Raw genomic sequence first — 18,244 nt, 5'->3', positions numbered from 1 at the left:
GTGCCCTTTCAGAACATAGATTGTAGACCATTTAGCTCCTGAAGATTGCTCCACCATTCAAAGAGATCATGTATGACCTGCGAACCAACATCATATACCCCCTCTCTTTCAATAAAAAAAACAAACTTAGATTTAAAGATAACAAGTGATTTCACATCAATTGCTGTTTGCAGAAGAGAATTCAACATTTCCACTACCTTTTGTTTACCCTTAGAGGTGCTTACTAATTTCACTGCTGGACGTTCTGGCCCTTTTTAAATTAAACCCCTTGGTCCAAGATTCGCCAATCAATGGAAAGTTTATGGCTGGAATTTTATTGCCTTGCCCAGCCCAATTTTCCATTGGCCTCAGGCAGGAGTTTACGAGCCTCGCCCAAGCAAGGTCGTAAAATCCCAATCTATACCTATATTCCCTACCTATCTCCCTCATTTTCTCAACTCTTCCACACAACATCCAAGTTTGCCATTTGCTGCAAATCTTTGACTGCAAGTTGGTGTTTGCACCTTTGTGCAATGCACCCACTTTCCAAGCAGTTATATAGAAGGCAGTCAGTTCAGTGTGTGCTATTTGTGACATTTAAGTGGCTCAGCAGCACTGATCCAAATGTTTTATAATTCACACTTTGTTTTACATTCCCCTTATCATACCACAATGCAAATAAAGAGGTTAATATTATAACTTACTATGAGTACACATTCCAGAAAGGAAGAAAATTCAATGCACTCTGCAGTAAAACGAATTTCAGTCTGAATAAGTCAACCATTTCTACTTTTATTTGGGAGATAAAAGAGCATATTTAAAGAACATATTGGTGATGGCAAATTATATTTGTAGAAAATAACCCAAATTAATTCTGCTATGTTTATGAAACAATAGTATGGTACATCATGAGGTCCAAGTACATATCACGATAACACTAAGTCTGTGAATATCTTCATTGTTCAGCATATCAGCAAGTCCATATTCATTAGGACTAATTTCCTCTGTTAAAACAAAAATCCATGCTTGAGACTTGCCAAATAAACTTCTCCATATTTTGTCTCAATCAAATTTTCTAATACAAATTTGAAAGCGAGAATATAAAGAATTTGCCAACTAAGATTCACCAATAACAATGTTCATTTTTGAATTCTCAAGCAGATAATTGGCATTAATAACGAATATTGTGTTTATACAGCTGTGATTACACAATTCTAACTTATATTGGCTCAATAAAGAATTTGTGAAGCCAATTTTACTGGGAATTAGAGATTCTTAAAAATGGCTTAACGAAAATATGTGCGTCTAGACTCAACTCCCAGTGGCAGCCTTGACCCAACCTACCTCAAAATGACTTTTGAAACTCTGATCTAATAGGAAACAACTCTTTCTGGAACTTATGAATGTACTGTTGTCAATATGGAAAGGACCAATACTATCTGTGGAATCTTTCCCACCCCTCCCGCCACGGGAATCATAGTGGCCGGGGTGGGGAAGGCTGGACGATGCAAAGGTCTGTTGACCTTGGGTGGGATTTTCTGGCTTTGTGGCAAGTGTGGCTGGAAAATCCCATCTTAATATCACATTAAGTTGGGGCTGGAGTAGTCATATCAGATGAAAATCATTAATAAGATTATTTGTCTTTCTCACCTCAATGATTTGCAAAAGTGATGCAATAACATCTTTCAATATAACTATCAGTTTATTTGTCTAATAGAATCATAGAAACCTTACCATACAAAAGGAGGCCATTCGGTCGATCAAATCTGCACTGACCACAATCCCACCCAGACCCTATTCCTGTCATCCCACATATTCACCCTGCTAATCCCCTGACACTAGGGTCAATTGAACATGACAAATCAACATATACCGCACATCTTTGGACTGTGGAAGGAAACCGGAGCACCTGGAGGAAACCTCCGCAGACACGGGGAGAACATGTAAACTCCACAGACAGTCACCCCAGGCAGGAATTGAACCTGGGTCCCTATGCTGAGGCAGCAATGCTAACCACTGTGCCACCATGCCACCCACACTAACAATGAAAAGTTGGCCAATGACTTTTTCTACAATTCAATACCCCCCCTTAAGTTCCTGGGGCTTGTCTTGGTAAACTGATACCAAGACTAGGAAAAAAAAGGTTCATAGCCATAGGTTTATTAGTAAACCAGTATTGTTTGGCCTGTGGGAGGTTTTTCCTAAACCACTTCCACATTCTTAAAGCATATATTTCAGCAGGTGTGAGAAACATCGCAGCTCTGAGAGTTGGAATATGCTTTTGTGAGAAGGGTTGCGCTTGTTCTGTGTAATGTGTTACAGGGAGACCTGTCAAACAAATTAAAATGTTGCAATATGATCTTTTTGCCTGCAGAGAGAGCTCTGCTATATACACATCTCACTGAGGGCCTGTAATGACTAAAAAAAATTAATATTTCAGTATTGCTGCATTTGTAAAGCAGAGGACTAAAACATATAGGCGTGGTAGGCATGGTTGACTTGTAAATGATTTTCCAGCTCTATTTTGAATACACTAGGATGGGTCTATAACAGAGAGAATGAATGGAGAAAAAGCGATGTTGGGTAATGCTGGTCTTGGCTCATAAATAAAAAATAAAGTGTTTATTTTGATCTTATCATGGCTGGAACTCTCCCATCCCACCTGCCACTGTTTGCAACCCACCCACCAAAATTCCAATGTGAGACCCCATTGATAGTGGGGTGGGAATTTCTGGCTTTTAGACTAGCATGGCCAGAGAATTCTGCCCCATGTCCCTTAGAAACATATCGCATGCTATGTATTTTTCAAGTGCAATGACTGTTGTTACGTAAATCTAAATAACAACCATTCTGCATACAAGAAAATGATACAAAGAGCCAAGATTTGAATGACCATGAATCCACTCCCTGTGGGGGTCTGCTTGATTGAAGACATAAAGAGAACTCCCTGATCTTCTGAATAGCACCACAAGAACAGGTTTTAAATCCACCTTCATAAGTAAGCAGAGGCTCGGTTTAATAATTTAAACAAAACTTAACATATTACATTTACAAAGGGTCATCAGGACTTGAAACATCAGCTCTTTTCTCTCCTTACAGAGGGATCATAGAATCCTACAGTGCAGGAAGAGGCCCTTCGGCCCACTGAGTCTGCACCAAACACAGTCCCAGCCAGGCCCTATCCCCATCCCTACATATTATAGCCACTAATCCCTCTAACTTACACGTCCCTGGACACTAAGAGGCAATTTCTTTGCATGGCCAATCAACCAAACCCACACATCTTTGGACTGTGGGAGGAAACCGGAGCACCTGGAGGAAACCCACACAGACACAAGGAGAACATGCAAACTCCACACAGACAGTGACCCAAGCCAGGAATAGAACCCAGGACCCTGGAGCTGTGAAGCAGCAGTGCTAACCACTGTGCTACCGTGCCGCCCAGATACTGCCAGATCTGCTGGGATTTTCTTCTTTGGTTTCTCTTTGGGTTTCAACATATTATGTGGTGCATCAAACCATCAACATAAATTACGTGCTCACCTGCTGGGAGCTTTTTAACTTTTAGATTTAAAAGCAAGAATGATAACAGGGAGCAGGGGTATGCTATTCAGTCCATCAAGCCTTCTTCACCATTTGATTAGATAATAGCTGATCATCTCTCTCAACTTCCCTGCACTATCCTCATATCATCTGATGTCATTAGTATCCAGACATTTATTGATTTCTGCTTTGAACATGCTCAGTGATTGAGCTTCCACAGATGGTTGGGGCAGCGAATTCCAAAGGTTTACCACCTTCTGAGTCAAAAAGTTCCTCTTCATCTTAGTCTTAAATGGCCCACACCTTATTCTGTGACTCTGTCCCTTGCTTCTAGACCTACCAACCAGGGGAAACATCCCCTTCACATCTACCCTGTCACACCCTGTATGAACTTTATAAGTTTCCATGAGATTACTTCTCATGGAACTTCAGGAAAACAGGCCTAGTTGTTCCTCAAACACCCATCATAAGGCAATCCCTCCATCCCAGAGATTAGTCTGGTGAATCTCTACTGCATTCTTTTGATGGCCAGTATATCCTTCCTTAGATAAAGAGACCAGAATAATGCACAATAATCCAGGTGCGGTCTCACCAAGGCTCTATATAATTGCAACAAGTATATCTGTGCTCCTTCTGATGAAGGACAGCTTACATTTGTCCTTCTAATTGCTTGTTGCCCCTGCCTGCTAGATTTTAGTGACTAATATGAACAAAACACTGAAGTCCCTTTTGACATCAGTACTTCCCAACCTCTAACCATTCAAGAAATACTTTACCTTTCTGTTTTTTCTATCAAAGTGACTAATGTCACCCTTATTGACATTATATTCCATGTTCTTCCCCACTCACTTAGGCCGTACACACTTCCTGAAGCACCCTTGCATCCTCCTCACATCTTGCATTCACACTTAGTCTTGTATCATCAGAAAATTTGAAAAAATTATATTTGGTCCTCACATCATTAATACAGATTATGAAGAAGTATGGCACCAGAACTGATCCTTGAGTACCCATTGTTCCTCACTCTCTGTTTTCTGTCCATTAATTAATGCCCGATCCAAACCAGTATATTACCCCCCAATACCATGTAAAATTGTTTTGTATACTAACCTGCAGGGTGCACTCAGGATGGATGGCAGGTGGGATATTTAGCCTCCACAACCATCTGGGGAAGAGTATTCCAAACATTCGCCACCCTCTGACTGAAGAAATTGATTTGATTTATTATTGTCATGTATTAGCATACAGTAAAAAGTATTGTTTCTTACATGCTAGAAAGACCAAGCATATTGTACATAAAGAAGGAAAGAAGAGTGCAGAATGTAGTGTTATAATCATAGCTGGAGTGTAGAGAAAGATCAATTTAATACGAGGTAGGTCCATTCAAAAGTCTGATGGCAGCAGCGAAGAAGCTGTACTTGAGTCGGTGATACTTGACCTCAGACTTTTGTACCTTTTTCCTGATGGACCAAGGTGCAAGAGAGAATATCTGGGATGCATGGGGTCTTTGATTATGCTGGCTGTCTTTCCAAGGCAGTGGGAAGTGTAGGCAGAGTCAATGGATGGAAAGCTGGTTTGTGTGATGGATTGGGCTACATCCATGACCTTTTGTAGTTTCTTGGGCACAGCAGGAGCCATACCAAGCCATGATACAACCAGAAAGAACGCTTTCTATGGTGCATCTGTAAATGTTGGTGAGAGTCATAGTGGACATATGATTCTTCACTCAATTAAATTTATTCACTCAACATATTTATTCTTCGCTCAAAGGGTGGTGGAGTCTCTGGAATTCTCTGCTCGTTGAAGTGGTGGAGGCTACCTCACTGAATTGCTTGTTGCCCCTGCCTGCTAGATTTTAGTGACTATTATGAACAAAACACTGAAGTCCTTTTGACATCAGTACTTCCCAACCTCTAACCATTCAAGAAATACTCTACCTTTCTGTTTTTTCTATCAAAGTGAAAAATGTCACCCTTATTCACATTATATTCCATGTTCTTCCCCACTCACTTAGTCATGGGTGGATAGATTTCTGATAGACAAGGAAATTAAGGGTTTTGGGGAGAAAGTGGGAAAGTGGAACTGATCCACTTCAGATCAGCCATGATCTTGTTGAATGGCAGGGCAGGCTCGAAGGGCTAGATGGCCTACTCCTGGTCCTATCTCTTATGTTCTTACAGACTTGCCAAACTTCCTTAGCCTCCGGAGAAAAGTAGATGCATTGGTGGGTTTTCTTTACTATAGTGTCCACATGGAGGGACAAGACAGATTGTTGCTGATTTGGACACCTAGAAACATGAAGCTCTCAGTCATGTCCACATTGTAGACAAGGGCATGTCTTCACTTCCTGAAGTCGATGACTAACTCCATCATTTTGTTGACACTGAAGGAGAAGTTATAGTCGTTGCACCAGTTCACCCGATTCTCTAGCTCATTTCTGTACTCTGTCTCATCATTGTTTAAGATCTGTCCCACCATGGTGGTGTCATCAGCAAATTTGAAAATCAAATTGGAGGGGAATTTGGCCACACAGTCATAGGTGTATAAGGAGTATAGTAGGGAGCTGAGAACACAGCCTCGTGGGGCACCGGTGTTGAGGATGATCGTGGAGCACGTTTCATTGCCTATCCTTACTAATTGTGGTCAGTAGGTTAGGAAGTCTAGGATCCAAAATTCCTCTGCACCTCAGTCTTAAATTGCACACCTCTTATTCTGAGACTGTACCCCCCTTTTTCTAGACATGCCAACCAGAGGAAACATTGGCTGCGATTCTCCCTAAAGTGCTGAATTGGTGGGAGAACTGCTCTAAATCCCAACTGTTCTGTCAGCTCAACTTTTCACCTGAATCTCTGCAATCTGTATGCTGCAGAGATCCCATCAGGAATCTCATTAAAAACCCTGGACGGTGGGGCCTACCCATGCCAAAGTCTGACAGTTCTGGAGTTTTGTGCAAGTGCAGTGGCCCCAAACTATCAACCTCCCATCCGCTGGCCAGCTCATTTGCTGGTCAGCCTGGAATCCCCACAGTGCTGCCCCTCCAGCACCTACCCCACTACAGCCCGATTGTGGCACCACAACAATTTCCTGGGCAGTCCGAACACCCCGACTCCCAGCCCGCCCTATTGCTGCCCTCCCTCCATCCGACTGATCTTGTCCGCAGAGTGGCAGCAAGCCCCCAATTAACTCTAAGCCCTGTCCACAAAAGGCTCCATCCCTTTGGCAATGTCCGATGGGCAGTGCCAAGGTGCCCCCGGGTATGGGCACTTTGCTGCTTGGGCAGTGCCGGGGCACAGGCTGGCACTGCCAAGGTGCCCATGCCCAGTGGACACCAACCCCCCCCCCCAACCACCCAACCCCGTGGGGGGCCCTGATTGCCTCCCCTTCATTCTGGCGGGGTCTCCTGCTAGTTCCCCAAATGTGGAGAACTAGTCTGAACCCGCCAGAATGAAGTACTCTTGGTCAGGTGGAAGATTCACGGTCCCCGATAATTAAGTAATATACATACGTAAAACAGATTTAAATGACTTACCAGCTGTCCATCTGGTTTCTAGCATAGTCTGACTGGTGACTGTCCGTCAGCTCTGGGAGATGCATATGCATTCCCAGTGTATGTGCAAATCCCTTTTGAAGGCCGAAGATGCGTATCTCCCACTGCGACACAACTGAAAAGTTGAGGATCGCAATGGGTGAATCGTGGCCTTCATTTCTGCATCCACCCTATTGAACCCTGTCCTGATCATGCACACTTCAATGAGACCACGTCTCATTCTTCTAAACTCTAGTGAATACAGGCCCAGTTCCCTCAATCTCGCTTCAAAAAACATTCCCTCCATCCCAGCGGTTAGTCTGATGAACCTTCATTGCACTCCTTCCATGGCCAGTATATCCTTCCTTATGTAAGAAAACCAAGATCGGAATTTTCTGGCCCTTCCTGCTGGTACAATCTTCAGATCCTACCAAATGCCCCCACAGGCCCATCCCTCCCACAGCAGATTCCCCAGTGATTAGGCAGATAAGCCATACAAAAGGCCATAGACCTGGCAGGACTGGAAGATCCCACTGGCAGCCAATGCCGAGCCACCTTTGCTGCCAGAAAACATGGATGGGTGAGGTCAGTTCCCACACAAAAGTGCACACAATGCTCCAGTGCAATCTCACCAAGACTTCTGTACTCAAATCCTTTTGCAGTAAAGGTTAATATACCATTTACCTTCCTAATTGCTTGTTGCAGCTATGTATTAACTTTTATTTACATATAAACAAGAATTACGTTACTTTGGGACATCAAAACTTCTCAGTCTCTCCCTATGTAAGAAATACTCTCCATTTCAGTTTTTCCTATCAAAATAAATAACTTCATGTTTTTCCACATTATGATTTATCTACCATGTTCTTGTCCACTCACTTAGCTTGTCCAAATCTCTTTGAAGCCACTTTGCATCCACCTTTCAACTCATATTTCCACCAAGTTTTCTGTCATCAACAAATTTGGAAATATTTCATTTGATCCCCACATCCATTCATTGATATAAACTGTAAGTAGCTAAAGCCCGAGCACTGATCCTTTCAGGATTCTAGTAGTCACAGTCTTTCAACCTGAGAATGATCTGTTTGTCTGTTTTCTGTCTGCAAACCAATTCTCAAGCCATATATGTCCCTCAATTTTGTTTAATAATCTCTTTGTTAAGGGGACCTTATCAAAAGCTCACTGAAAATTCAAATACACCACATCCACTGGTTCTGCCTCATCTATTCTGCTCGTAGCATTAAAAAAAAACTCCAATTGGTTTGTCAAAAATTATTTCCTTTGCATAAATCCTTGTTGAATCTGTCCAATCTCGTCATTTTTTCTAAGTGCCCTGTTGCCATATTCTTTATAACAGATTTTAGCATTTTCCCTGCCACTGATCTCAGACTAACACATCAGTAGTTCTTTATTTTCTCTCTCCTTTCTTAAGTGGGATTACATTTTCTATCTCCATTCTGCAAGCATTATTCTTGAGTCTCTGGAGTTTGAAAGATTATCACCAATGTCAATAATCTCCACAGCCATCTCTTTCAACACTCTGTGATGTAGATTAGCATCTTTCAGTCCATTAATTTCTCCAGCATGGCTTTCTTCATAATACAAATTTCTTTTAGATCTTCAATTTCAGAAGTCCCTTGGCTCAGGATTTCATTAAGGATTTTTGTATCTTCCTCTGTGAAGGGGCATAGTCTCAGAGTTAGTGCTAATCATTTGATTTGATTTGATTTTGATTACAGTTACATGGACTCAGATGCATGAAAAGTATTGTTTTTTGCACACTGTAGAGACAAAACATACTGTTCATACAGAACATGGGGAGAAGGAAAGGATAGGGTGCAGAATGTAATGTTGCAGTTACAGATAGGATGAAGAGAAACATCAGATTAATATACAATAGGATCATTCAAAATTTTGATGGCAGCAGGGAAAAAGCTGTTCTTGAGTTTGTTGGTACATGTTTTCAGACCCTTGAATCTTTTTCCCAATGGGAGAAAGTAGAAAAGAATATATCTGAGAGCGTGGGGTCCTTGATTGTACTGACTGCTTTTCCAAGACAGTGGGAAGTGTAAACAAAATCACCGGATGGGACACTGGTTTGTGTGATGGACAGGGCTATGTTCACAATCCTTTGTAGATTATTGGGGTCTTGGTCAAAGCAGGAGCCATAACAAGCTGTGACAGTCATAATAGAGGCATTGGTGAGTTTTCTTAACTATCGCATTGGTGTGGAGGAACCAGGACAGGTTGTTGGTGATCTGAACACTTAGAACCTTGATGTTATCAACCATTTCCACTTCATCCCTGTTGATGAGCCTGTCCTCCACTACGTTTCCTCCAGTTGATGACTATTTTGTTTTACTGACATTGAAGGAGAGATAATTGGTGAGGAAAGTTTTCTTTACTCACAGGTGGTTGTGAATCTTTTGAATTCTCAATCTCAGAGAGTCGTGGATGAGTACATTTAAGGCTGAGGCAGATGCATATTTTGCTCCCAGGCCAGCAAGAGATACGGAAGCAACTGGGAAAGTGGAATCGAGGCAGAAAATTAGCCATGTTTGTGCTAAGTAACGGGATGGATTGATGGGCCATGAGGTCTATCTGCTTCTGTTTCTTTTGTTTTAGTTCCTTATCATAGAAGCATAGAATCCCTATAGTGCAGAAGAGGGCCATTCAGCCCATCAAGTCTGCATTGACCACAATCCCACCCGAGTCCTATTCCTGTAACCCTACTTATCAATCCATCTACCATCATTAGATATAGGAGCAGAATTAGGCCACTCAGCCCATCAAGTCTGCTCTGCCATTCAATAATGGCTGATATTTTTCTCATCCCCGTAACCCCTGATCCCCTTATTAATCAAGAACCTATCTATCTCTGTCTTAAAGGCACTCAATGCCTTGGCCTCCACAGCCTTCTGCAGCAAAGAGTTCCACAGATTCACCATTCTCTGGCTGAAGAGATTCCTCCTCATCTCTGTTTTAAAGGATCGTTCCTTTAGCCTGAGGTTGTGCCATCTGGTTAGAGTTTTTCCTACTAGTGGAAACATCCTCTCCATGTCCACACTATCCAGGCCTTGCAGTATCCTGTAAGTTTCAGTAAGATCCCCTCGCATCCTTCTAAACTCCAACAAGTACAGACCCAGAGTCCTCAGCTGTTCCTCATGCGACAAGCTCTTCATTCCAGGGATCGTTCTTGTGAACCTCTTCTGGACCCTTTCCAAGGCCAGCACATTATTCCCTAGATATGGGGCCCAAAACTGCTCACAATACTCCAAATGGGGTCTGGCCAGAGCCTTATACAGCCTCAGAAGTACATCTCTGCTGTTGTATTCAAGCCCATTCAGCATGAACGCTAACAATGCATTTGCCTTCCTAACTGCCGACTGAACCTGCACATGTTATCCTTAAGAAATTCTTGAACAAGGACTCCCAAGTCCATTTGTTTTTCTGATTTCCTAAGCATTTTCCAATTTAGAAAGCAGTCTATACCTCAATTCCTCCTTCCAAAGTACATAACCTCACACTTTTCCACATTGTATTCCATCTGCCATTTCTTTGCCCACTCTCCGAATCTATCAAAGTCCTACTGCAGGCCCCCTGCTTCCTCAATACTACCTGTCCCTCTACATATCTTTGTATCATCTGCAAACTTAGCACCAATGCCTTCAGTTCCTCCTTCCAAATCGTTAATGTATACTGTGAAAAGTTGTGGTCCCAGCACTGACCCCTGAGGCACACTAGTCACCAGTTGCCATCCTGAAAAAGACTCCTTTATCCCCACTCTTTGCCTTCTGCTAGTCAGCCAATCCTCTATTCATGCCAGGATCTTACCCCTAACACCACAGGCACTTATTTCACAGTCTACTATACGCACCTTGTCAAAGGCCTTCTGGAAATCTAAATAAATCACATTCACTTATTCTCCTTTTATCTAATTTCCTTGTTACTGCCTCAAAGAATTCTAACAGATTTGTCAGACATGACCTCCCCTTGACTGACCCAGTCCTACTTTTTCATGCACTTCCAAGTACTCTGCGATCTCATCTTTAATAATGGACCCTGACATCTTGCCAATGACTGAAGTCAGGCTAACCGGCCTAAAATTTCCCGTCTGCTGCCTTGCTCCCTTCTTAAACAACAATGTTACATTCCAGTCCTCTGGGACCCTCCAGTGCCTCCAGTGATTCCTGAAAGATCACTACCAATGCCTCCACAATTTCCTCAGCTATGTTTTTTAGAAACCTGGCGTGTAGTCCATCCGGTCCAGGTTATTAATCCACCTTCAGACATTTCAGGTTCCCCAGAATCTTCTCCTTAGTGATGGCCACTACACTCACCTGTGTCTCCTGACTCACCTAGATCTCTGGCATCCCACTGGTGTCTTCCACCGTGAAAACTGATGCAAAGTAGCTATTCAGTTCCTCTGCCATTGCTTTATTTCCTATTATTAACACTGCAGCTTCATTTTCTGGTGGTCCAATGGCTATTTTTGCCTCTTACCTTTTTATATATTGAAAAAAAAACTCTTCCTATCTTCTATTTCATTTACTTTCCCCCCTTACCGCCTTTACCACTTCCTCCCCTGCCAGAATCTTACTAAAAATGGCAAAGTGATAAGGTCTGATTGAAAACTGACATGGTTTTCCCTACAGATTGTGTGGCACTTCGTAAAAAGGGGAGTGGGGTTTGGGGTGTGTGTTTCATGCTGTTATGTTGAGGGGCAGGGTCCAAACATGCCAGCAAAGTCAACTACACTCAGATCGCCCCGTCAGAGCAAAAACTAACCTCCCACCACCGCCCCCGCCCCCCCGCCCCCCTCCTCCCAACCACAGCACAGAGGTATCAGAGATCACCTCCCCACTTTGTGATCAGGCCCAGCATCCTCCCTCCCCCCACAATCACAGCTGGTATCTTTTCCCTGTGTTCCCCCTCCATGATCAAAGCCGGCATCCCACAATCACCTCTCTACTCCCATGATTAGAGTGGGCATCTCTCCTGTCATTTCCCGCTTCCTCTTCACAAATGGAGCCAGCATCTTGCCGTTCCCAACCCCGTCAAAGCAATCAATGCTGACAATCCCCCTCCCCGCAAACATCTCTGGTATTGGACTTTTCTCCCCCTATCCAAACAGTCAATGCAGAAGCCCCTCCTTCCCTCAAATATCCCTAGCATCCCAGCCCCCACATCAACTACCCACCCCATCCCCATGAAGCTTCCAATAGGGTCCACCCAAGGCACTGCCAGGTTGACATCGCCTGCCAATGTCCCTCTACCCCAAGGAATATACTTACCTTTACATCCCGGGGGGAGAATCCTACCACAGGTTCACATCTGGGTGAACCTGTTGTAAACCTTACTGATGTGATGTCACAGTTGAAAATACACTGGGGGTGGGGGAGTTGGGGAATATCTGAGAAGGGGGGCTTTAATTACATTTAAATTTATTAACATGTATTAAAATCAGATTCATGCTCAGGTTCATCGTAAACCTGATTACATTGCCGCGAAGGGTAACATAAATAGGTTTTGCTGGACCTTAAGCCCTTGCTGTCATTCCTGTGGACAGAGAGCATAGGTTCAAGATCACATCTCCAAATCTCTTCTCTCCATCCCTGACTGGCCCCTGTCTCAATCAAACTGGCCTGCAGGCAGGCAATGATCGGTAATGTCACTGACACCCTGTGCAATTAAAACTCCACTGTGTGTGGGGAAATCCAGAATTTAGTTCCCCACAACTTTCTGATCAATGTGGGCCTGTTCCGTAAAAATTTCCCCTGACTACCCCAATTATTCTCGAATAGGTTTTCAAATGAGATCATACTGAATAAGATCATTTGCACAGAGCCTCACCTAATTTTTAAATGTTCTTGCAAGTCTGTACAAGGCATATTTCCCTTTAGTCACGTCTGCAAATCACTGACATCCAAGAATGGTGCAATTTGCATTGATTTATTATCATAATAGCTGCTTGGTAATAAACCTTGCTAAATACATTGGCAAGTTTCCAAATTTGAACCTCTTCTCAATGTGAGGTTATGTAATACATAGAGTGCTAATTATAATTTAAAGTAGTTTTATTGATGGTTCAAAAAAGATTTTCTTTCAATTTCTCTTCTGGGAATAATTAAAGTTTTGCAATGCGGGAATATTTAAGGGCTGTTCTAATCAGTGTCTAATATACCCTTAAGTTTTAGATGGTTTAACAACTTAAATTTTAAAATAAGTATATAGGTTAATTTCATATGCTAAATATGTTTTTTGCTATTTTTCATTCAATGCAATTTACTTCCTTCCCTCGCTCCACATTTAATCATTTTTCCATTTTCATAGCATAATTATTGAATGGACATTTTGAAAGTTCAAATCAGATTTCAATCATCAATCACCCTGCTGACTTATACAGTGGATCCAGATGAATTTGAATAATTACTTCTCATAAGCAAGAATTGGGAAAATTAGAGAAAGTGGAATTAGGAATCTGTAACCAAAACAGAAAATGCTGGAAAATCTTAGCAGGTCTGGCAGCATCTGTAGGAAAAGAACTGACATTTCAAGTCCAGATAACCCTTTGTCAAAGCTGTAGGAATCTGTATTCAACATAAGAAAAATAAATCCTTCTTCACTGTTCTAGTTTTATTAAATGCTAAGAATAAGCAGGTGGAAATATTAGGGAAACAAGGGCAATGATTGTAAGATGTGATGCTGTAAGGATATTCAGAAAATATGTTTTACGATTATATCATAATAGTGACAGAGAAATTTCTTTCCAACTCCTCATTTATATTTCCAAAACAAACAATGCAAAATAACCATTCCCTCCCCCCCATACTAATCTTTTATTCTTTAAATCTCCACAAAGTATTTTCTCGTCATGAAGACAAATTGCTTTGCAATGTATGGAAAGGAGCAATTTGGAGATATGATTTTCTATGAAAATAGGAGTCTACAAAGTTCTCTTACTGTTAAAAGCATTTCACTGGTGGTAATCACCCAATTGCAACCAGAGATTCTGGGGATACAATACAATATTTCTTACTGTTCATTTGCCGAGTGGTGACTCTGGTGACTAACTCAATTTGTGAGATTGGGCTATCAATTGCAGAAAGACCATATCTAAGAGAAAACTGCAGCATCAGTAACCAAAGAACACACAACTGGCTGTAGTAAGAAAATTCCTTGAGCGTGAGTTGGAAATTGGTGCAAATTGAGTTAACCGGCCTTTGATCTTCATTGAATTAGTCTAATTTTTTTTCGTATTTGTCAACTATTGCATGTCATGCAGCACCCCATTAGAATTAGACTGGCAGACGATGGCCAGCAGCAATGGAAACATGACATTCTGTCAAACTCTGCCACCCTGCTACACAATGCGTCTCTTTTATCAGGCTCAGTTATCTTTCAATGGCAGTGAAGATCTACTTAAAGAGATGGATATTAGGTGGGAGGCACTGACAGAGTTGTGCCAACTTGTACAGAAAACTCTCTGTGCAGCACATTCTCCGTAAAGTGCTGCCAGTAGATGAAAAAGTATTCACAATTTATATAAGTACAAGCTTTTGCTAGACAACCAGGGACTTCAGCAGTGTTAGTTGGTTTGTTGGTCTCATTACATAAAGCAGAAGGGCCAATCATTTTTAGTGTTGTCACTGACCAATAGGGACTATCTGACACCTGAAAAAAGTTCTCCCATGCTTTTCAACTATGACATTTTCAGAAATACATGCCATATAATTGTGTTGTTCTCAGAAGTGTATGGGTTTGTGCTGATATTTAAAATGGAAGGAATTCTCTTTGAGCATGTTGCTGTTTTCAGCTGATTGCAGGCTTGTACCTCAAGTGAAGTGGATAAGAGGATATTTCATGTTGTGAATTTGTAAAGGAAAAGGCAGCCCTACACTTGGCTTGCCTAATCTTCCAGAATTAATGAAAGATTTTCATTTTTGGACGATATCTGCAGCAAGACTTACATTAAACCAAGGTTGTGAACCAACGATAAAATTGAACAACCCGTCAGAAGGTAGTACTCTGCAGTGTTGAACATTGTCTGTTCAGCTTAGAAAAGGTGTGGAGCTGGAAGAGCTTCCCCCACACAACTTGAATCCAGCTGGATTTCTGGGTTCAGGTTATTTGCATAAATCAGGCATGTGTTTGAATGGGCCTGCCAAGAATCAGAAGCAGAAATTCAAATCCTGCTCCAGCTCAGAGAAGCCTGCAGAAGCCTTAATGACCAGATGCTGTCTGGTTTTCTGGCTGCTGTCATGAAGCAGATGTTGTAAAAGCCTCTGCTCTGAGGATCTTTGAAGACCTATGGGGAAAGAAAAAAAGCAGTTTGACCTATTGTTTGATGCCTGTGCTGCTGTTTTTATTTTCCAGCCCTTGAGACAAAATGGTAAAAAAGGGAGGTGCAGATAGGTGTCTTTATAGCCCATTCAAATGAGGTGAGCTCCTATTGACTCTTGCAACCTTCAGCAGGATTAATGCTGGAAATCACCAATGCCAAGGACCTGGCATAATCACCAGGATAGCTGGCCAGTACACATTCGGGGCCAGCAAGTTTTGCAATCTGTTTAAAAAATGGGCACCGCAATTGTAACAGGAAAACCATAAAGCACAGTTTTTACTCTCATATTCATATGCACAATGTCCATTCCCACCTTATTATTATACATGTGTAGGGCACAAATTTACGATATATGAAGGCAAGCAGTTTACTGATGTGATTTGTATTACAAAACCCACTCCACAGTCAAAACGTTTACAATACACTGCATTGTGTTAATTCTGAAACTGTATTGCAAAAATAAAACCTGATTTTGGGCAAATGAAAGGACTGGCAAAAAACTGCAAACAGAAGAAATATGAAGGCAGAAAATAGACCTGATTGTAAATGGCAATGTGATGCAGCAAGCAGATGGTGGCTGGTAAAATGAAGGCCTTTATCCGCAGGGGATTGGAATACTATAGAAGGAAAAATAAATCTTGCTACAATTGTATCAGGTTTAAGAGACCTGCCATCTGACTACTATGTGTAGTTTTGATCTCCATATTTAAGGAAAGGTGTATTTGCTTTGGACGCTGTACACTGGAGGTTCAATGGATTGGTACCCGAACTGACATTCGGTACATATATTCTTTGATGTTTAGAAGAATGAAAAGTAACCTTGTTGAAACATACAAGATTCTGAAGGGGTAGACACTGAAAGATTGTTTCCTCTGACCAAGGAACCTAAAACACAAGGGCACAGTCGCAGAATGAGGGATGATCATTTACAGCTGAGATAAGGAGAAATTCCTTCATTTAAAGATTCTTGCCTGAAAAAGAAAACAATCTCAGGTAGTAAAGAGGGCTCCAAGATTGGCTTGGCCACAATTTCAATTGAATGGTCAGAAAACTTGAGACCCCTTTTGTCTGCAAGGAACCTCAACATTTTCAATTGCCATCTTTAGGACTGTGGAGACATTACCTGTTTTTGCTTTATTTTTTAGTTATCTAAGTGTAGTTACATCTCTAGAAATGATATTTTATAGCATGTGTGTTTGTATCCCTATGCATTTGTGTAGTGTTTGTTGCATTTATATTTCAAGTGCTGTGGAAATAAATATGTCTTTTCTTATTCGAATTATCAAGAAAGCATGTTTGTGTCTGTTCTTTAATGTCACACTGCTCAAAAGAGGACACTCCTTCAAAAATATATACTGTTGTGCTTAGCCGAGCATTGAGAAAAGAGGGAAACTTATTGCACATCTCTCTCCTGCCATAGCACTGCACATGCTTTTCAGACCAAACCTTCTGCTTGGAACCAATTTTAAGAATTTTATTCAAATATCAGACCAATAGTCTGTACAGGAAAAAGGCAAAGTACTGCAGATGCTGTAATCTGAAACAGAAACAGAAAGTGCTGGAGAATCTCAGCAGGTCTGACAGCATCTGTGTGGAGAGAATAGAACTCAAGTTTCAAATCTAGATAACCCTTCATCAGCGCAGCTCTGACAAAGGATCATCCAGATTGGAAATGTTGGCTCTATTCTCTCCCTACAGATGCTGTCAGACCTGCTGAGATTTTCTAGCATTTTCTATGTCAGTACAGGAAAACCTTGTTTTAAGTTGACCAGCTTTAAGTTATTTTGTTGACATTTGCTTTAGGTATGTTTTCCCCAATTTAGTTATCTATTTCTGTTTTTGTGTTGTTCCTTGCATTATCGCATCTTCATTGCTGCCTGTCTTTGTTGCAGTGTGTGTGTCACTGTCTCCCGTTGTCATTGTGCAGTATGCAGCATCGTGCATTGGCCCACTTCATGTGATATCAGGTCCTGTTCCTTGATCAACAACGTTGGTCAGGAGAATCTTTGTTCTCTAATCAAGGCAACATTATTCTTTTATTAAAGGCATCCAAAGCCACTTGCTTTCTTTTCAATCAAAAAGTTAGACTTCAATTTGATTTAAATTTTGGAGTTTCAGGAGTGTCTGGTATGGATGAATCTTTAAAATTACTTATAAATGTGAGCTAGAAACATCCAGTAAGTATTGGTATCGTGCCTGCTGCTGCAAAGAAAGCAAGAAAAACCATCAGCCGAGCAATGAAATTGGATGTTTTAAAATGGCTTGAGGCTGGTGAGAGTTATTTCAACTTACACAGCCTTTCCTTTATACTTTGTGATTTATTGTATTTTGCAAGATATTTCACCTAGCAATGCATAGTGCTGATACATTTGGTTCAGTATTGCAGCTTGCACATTGCTTTTTGTTTCTGACAATTTCTGATGGAACCTAACTCCAGCTTTAACACTGATTCTTATGGGATTAGAATCATTTCACTTAAAGTGTGATGTCCAGGAACGCAACCACAACTTAAAATGAGGATCTATTTATATGACGTAAAAATCATTCTTTCTCCACACCCTCAATGTATAATATAATAAAAATGCTATTCGTTTTTTTTCTAATCATAAATTCCGTACAGTGCAGAAGGAGGCCACGCAGCCCGTTAAGTCTGCACTGATAGCAATCCCACCATGGCATTATCCCTATTACCCCACACATTGTCCCAGGATGCATAGGTTAGAGGGATTAGCGGGGTAAAAAGGATATTTTGTCATCGTCATCAACCTAACCCACACTATGGGTTTGGACTATGGGAAGAAACTGGAGCACCCAGAGGAAACCCATGAAGATACAGGGAGAGTTTGCAAATG

General features: G+C 41.5%; 1 long non-coding RNA gene across 2 annotated transcripts in view; it reads right to left on the bottom strand.

Moving 5' to 3' along the window:
• Nucleotides 1–782: 782 nt before the first annotated feature.
• Nucleotides 783–18,244, bottom strand: part of LOC145356458 (uncharacterized) — a 41,460-nt gene continuing 23,998 nt past the window's right edge. The window contains exons 3-4 of one of the 2 annotated variants that reach the window (XR_013889138.1): nt 4,633–4,724; nt 783–2,969 (exon numbers count right to left, since the gene is read on the bottom strand). This is a non-coding gene — a long non-coding RNA (uncharacterized LOC145356458). Of the gene's footprint in view, nt 2,970–4,632; nt 4,725–13,605; nt 17,595–18,244 lie in introns of those variants that run through there. The other variant, XR_013889137.1, reaches the window with a different exon arrangement.

The sequence above is a fragment of the Carcharhinus amblyrhynchos genome, chromosome 2 (assembly GCF_965287045.1).
Source record: "Carcharhinus amblyrhynchos chromosome 2, sCarAmb.v2.hapA, whole genome shotgun sequence".
NCBI classification, from domain to species: domain Eukaryota; kingdom Metazoa; phylum Chordata; class Chondrichthyes; order Carcharhiniformes; family Carcharhinidae; genus Carcharhinus; species Carcharhinus amblyrhynchos.
Note: the sequence above shows the minus strand (reverse complement) of the source record. Positions and strands in the feature narration are given on the sequence as shown.